The sequence below is a fragment of the Gossypium hirsutum genome, chromosome A13 (assembly GCF_007990345.1).
Source record: "Gossypium hirsutum isolate 1008001.06 chromosome A13, Gossypium_hirsutum_v2.1, whole genome shotgun sequence".
In the NCBI taxonomy this organism is placed as follows: domain Eukaryota; kingdom Viridiplantae; phylum Streptophyta; class Magnoliopsida; order Malvales; family Malvaceae; genus Gossypium; species Gossypium hirsutum.
The window spans coordinates 20,221,119-20,226,578 of NC_053436.1; the positions used below are offsets into that span (position 1 = coordinate 20,221,119).

Here is a 5,460-nt window from a genome sequence, read left to right on the forward strand (position 1 = left end):
GTCGAAATGTAAGCTACACGATACTGCTTACACGAGCTATGGAGTATTTGCAACAAATGCAGGACCTCAGCCATTGGTTGGACATTCAAGACCAACACCCGGAACATGATAACCCTAATGACATGTCATTTATATCCTACGAATTCCTAAGGTCTAAACAAGGCTCGATAATCGTCGATACATCGTTGGATATGCGTCATTTAGTTATATGGACAAAAATACATGAACATGTAAATCAATATAACATTAAAAGGTTATTTAATCATATGAACTTACCTTGACAAACAAAGCGTAAAAATGTAGTCGATCAATCTGAGGCTTTCGCTTTTCCCCGATCTAAATTCGTACGAGGTCTATCTTGATCTAAATAGATAAATTCAATTCATTTAATACTTCCATTATTCAATTCAGTCAACATTTCATATTTTTGTAAAATTACTATTTTGCCCCTAACTTTTTAATATTTTTATAATTTAGTCCTTAAGCTCACAAATTGAAATTTAAACATTTTCATCCTTATTTCATGCTAGTCAGATTCGCTAGGGACCTATATCAACTCACACAAATAAGCATTTCACAAATTTACCATGGAATTTTACTACTTTTACAAATAAGTCCCTAAATGACATTTTCATCAAAAATCACTTTACAAAACTTGTTTATTTAACAATAAAGACTTATAATCTTTCATGGAACTTCAAGAATCATATAAGAAAATTCATGGAAAAGCCCAAACTCTTGTTCATTTAACAACTAGTCCCTAGGCTAGCTAGGTTAAGCTACAACGATCTTGAAAACATAAAAATCATTAAAAACGAGAAAAAAATAACACTTACATGCAATGGGAAATGCTAGCCGAATGCTCAAGGTACAACAATGGAGGTTTCTTTCTTATTTTTGGTGGAGAATTCCATTTAGGAAGATGAACACTTATTTTTCTTTTATTTGTTTTGTGCTTAATTTATTAATAACTATTATAACCTTTGTTTTTGTCATTAAAATCACTTAATTATATGTCCATCTTTGGCCACTAACATAATAAATGGTCTAGTTACCATCTAAGTCCTCTCACATTTAAGTTTCATAGCTAATTGATACCTTTAACTAATAGAACTCTACATTTGCACCTTTTACGATTTAGTCCTTTTCACAAAATTAAGCATGCAAGCGTCAAAATTTCCTAACGAAATTTGTATACGACCCCATTAACATTCTATATACATTAAAATAATAAAATAATAATTTACTCATCCAATTTGTAGTCCCAAAACTATTGTTCCTATTTCATTAAAAATGGGTTGTTACATTACCCTTTACACTTTAGTTGACATATTGTCCTCAATGTGTAACCCATAAAAAGATAAGGAAAAAAGTTACCTGATTGATTGTGGTTGATCCAACTGCTAATAGTGGGTTCTTCTTCCTTTGATCATTTAGAGTTTGAATTGTTTGTGTCTCCTTTGTTTTGGGTTCCTGCATAGAAAATATAAACAAAATGCAACATAACTAAAAAATCTACTTATTAATCCTACTCATACAAAGTCTAAATCAAAATCATCCAAAATTTAATACAAGTCTTCCCAAAAATAAAAATGTTCAATCATTCTCTTCAAAATCCATCTCCTCACTTCTGTCATCCTCCTCGCTTTCTTGCCTTTCTACTTATTACTCCATATTTGTTGGCCAAAACATGTCTGGTGTATAATTGGGGATGTTGTTTTGCCTAGAAAATTTTTGGAAAATCAGCGCCAATTCTTGCATCCACTATATCATCCAATCTAGCCTTCTATGACTACTTTCATCAACTTCTTATTGAGATTGTGTTAACATCTAGGATGCAGCTGGTGTAGCTATCACGTCTTGTTGTCGCTTGTTCCAATGTTTTATCTGTTTGGCTTTCTACTCAATGTATTGTTGGAATGAGGCGTCCCCGATGATACTTCTAGATGGTTTCAGTGACTGCTCAGTGGATGTCTAGGTACACCCGCCTTTTAAGGATGTCACTAGATGGGGAAAGAAAACGCCCACCTTTTGGCTACTAATACATCTCTTAATGTTCTGGTGGATCAATTTATCAATACACACCTTCTTTTTCTGCAAGATTGTATAATAAGACTGCTCGAAAAGTATTAACGTTAGAAACATTTAAAGTAGGTAGTATTCATGTGCACACAAATTGAATCCACATTTTAGCCTTTGGAAACATAATGGCTTGATGAAACAACACGGGAACATTAGTACCTTCAGTCAAAAAGTTTATAATGTTATCCATAACTATTTCTTGAAAATATTCCAAATTAGTTTCATCAAGAAATTCTTTTTCATAGTATGGAGCATTATAAAGTCACAAATAATTAGATGGGTTACTCGCACTTCTTTCTCTCACATAGGTCACATATGGCCTTCAGTATTTCTAGATTCTTGGTCTCGTAATGATACATAAAACTCTTGAACAATAGAGAACATAACATTATCTTTAGGGATCATTGAAAAACGTTCCCACCAATGATATATTACTAAAGGCTATATGTCCGTACAAAAAATCATCGATGGATCAATATCACTTCTTGGATAAAGGTTTTTCCTTGTAATTCAGGAAAATATTTTCCAATGGGTTTACAAAATTAGAGGGTTTGTAACCGTTGATGGTTCAGGTTCATTGGTTCATCTAAATTTTCTAGAAGGCATGATTAAACTAATAACCAAATCAATTTATCAAGCAATATTTAATAGAACAGTAACAAGTTTGAGTTAGGAACTCTTAACCTCGAAGAAATCTTTGAAGTCCTTTTCGTACGCATTGGTTTATCGTTCCTTTAAGTGCTCCCCTCGTTTGCCACACCGAAATATTTTGAATGATGAGGGATTTCACACTAATTCCAAGAAGAGAGTGAGAATTGAGACTTTAGGGTTTAAAAGTTTTTAATGATTTAAGAGGATTAAGGAGTAAAGGGTTGTTAAATATATTTATGAGGTGTATTAGGGTTATAAAAGAGGTATTTTTAATGGTGCCAATCGTGTAAAAATAAATGTTTAGCCACCTCTTGGACAATTGGGTTGGGTCAACCCTGTAGAAAATTACAGCGATGTCGTGACACAAGGGTTCCGTGATGTGACACATCTTTTAGTTTGGAAATTTGGGGAGATTGTCATCCATGTCGAGATATAGGAGTGTAGTGTCGCGACATCAAGTTGTTGTCTTTAGGTCTTGCATTCTACACAAAGTGTCATGGCTCGAGGTTGTCGTGTTGCAACACTGGCTCTATGTTAGCCCAAATTTCCATCTTTGAGGATGTCTCAATCTTGAATGAACATCTATCAAATAAAAGTTAACATCTAAACTCTACAGTTAGTTAAATATACAATAATTTAGAATAGTTAGGCAATTCAAATATTTTTTATGTTTTACTGCCTATATCTATGGGAATAATAAAACTTCTCGGGTCTTTTAATTTTTGGGGAACCTGTCTTGAGATAATAGCACTGTAGGAAGTTATTATACTAACTTGTTCACCTACCTTAATTTTCCTACACCTAAACATAATTTCCTTTAAAAACTTGGCGTACTTAGGAACTTTATATTATCCAGATTAAGGCCAGGTTAACATTTAATGTTTTGAACAAGTCCAGGAAACTTATGAATTCATCATCATCCCGCTTTTGTTTTTCCTCTAGTCTTGAGGGGAATGAGATTTTTTTCACCGATAAAATTTTTAGTTATTTCCTTCTCTGTATCCACTTCTGGTGTGGTTACCTCCTCTGGCTCTGGCTCATTTTTAGCCTCTAAGGATTCCACTTGAGGATCGTCATTATTTTCCACAATTGTCTCTGAAGTAGTGGTTTTTCAGCTACTCAGTACTTTACCCGATCGGAGCACAATCGCTTTCACGTGCTCTTTAGCTTCTCTCTGTGGATTATCTTCCGTGTTTTTGGAAATACCTGTGCTAATTTTTGTTTTGGTGTCACCCATCACGCTCATCAAATGGCTCATTTGATCCTCGAGTTTAGTCAATGTTCTTGTTAAATTGCTACACTTAGGCTGCACTTTCTTGACATCTATTCTCATTCACTACATCTCTCTCTCAATTCTATCCAGATGTCGACCATATTCAGTATGGTCACTTAGGTTGTCCCTATCCTAGGCTTTCTGCAAATAAGGAGGTTGGTAATTAGTGCTTTTAGTTTGATTTGAATTATTACTGCTCCTTGGTTCCCTCCCCATCTCAGATCTGGGTGATCTCTCTAACCGGGATTATATATATTGAAATAAGGGTTTCCAACCCTATTCCAGATGTAATTTACATCTTCATTAGGATTGTTGATATAGTGGAAGAGTAGTTTGTCTCCCTCGTGCATCTATGGTGCAGAAGTAGATTCGATACAGTTGAGTCTGTCCACTAAATGTTAATACTTGTCATCCTTTTGGATAGCCTTTATCATGGCAAGTTTCAGGCCATTTGTGAATCATTCAATTTGCCACTAAAAATAGTTTAATTACATGTTCTCAATGATTCTGTATGCATCCTTGTACATTCTGTTCATAAGGACTCCTGCTACTACTGCATTTAATCTAGATCGTGCATTTGCATTCAACCCATAATAAAATACCTACAATCACATCCACTTAGGGAATCCGTGATGCGGACATTTCTAAACCAACATTTTAAAATGTTCCCAAGCCTCATAGAAACTTTCTCCTTCCATCTATCTGAAGACAACAATATCTCTTTTGATCTGAACCACTTTGTTGGTAGGGAAAACTTCGGTAAGAATTTTCCAGCAAGTTCATCCCGTCATGGTTGACCCTGATGCCTGTAAATCTAACCAAGAAAATGAATTTTCAATTAAAGAAAAGGGGAATAACTGAAGATGAATAGTGTCATCAGTAACCCCGTTATTCTTAAAAGTATCACAAAGTTTGAGAAACCATGTTGATTCGGATCCTCTGTCATTGTGCCCCTAAATTGTAAGTTATTTTGGATCATCTAAATTATTTTTGGCTTGATCTCGAAATTATTCACTAATTAATTGGCCTTGTTATGCTTTCCTAAACCATATCTAAACTTGGTAGTGCATAGTCTCTTAAGGTTCTCTCGTTACGAGCCATCTACACGTTTGCGAGAAACTATGGTGCTAGTGGGTTTCCTAAAACATTATCGTCAACATCACCAAATAGTGGATTTTCACGTGGTATATTACTTTCAGTAGTTGGTGGTGGAACTTGCATCTGCTGTTGCTGCTATTGTTGCTTTTAGTGATTTTTTCAAACTATTCTCAATGGATCTATGGCTGCTACAATAGGCATGCCTCTATTGCGAGTCATACACTAAATCTAGAAAGAAAGGATTTGTAAATAAAATAAAATAAAATCGTATCTATTTCCTAAAAATTTCCTAATCATTATTTTTAAATGAAAAAAAAATCAAACTAGTGACATTACCTCCCCGGCAACAGTGCCAA

At 34.5% G+C, this 5,460-nt stretch overlaps 1 non-coding gene across 1 annotated transcript; it reads left to right on the forward strand.

The window, feature by feature from the left end:
• Positions 1-4,630: 4,630 nt before the first annotated feature.
• LOC121213294 (small nucleolar RNA R71) lies at positions 4,631-4,736 on the forward strand. The gene has a single exon (XR_005908677.1). It is a non-coding gene; the product is annotated as a small nucleolar RNA R71 (small nucleolar RNA).
• Positions 4,737-5,460: the final 724 nt, after the last annotated feature.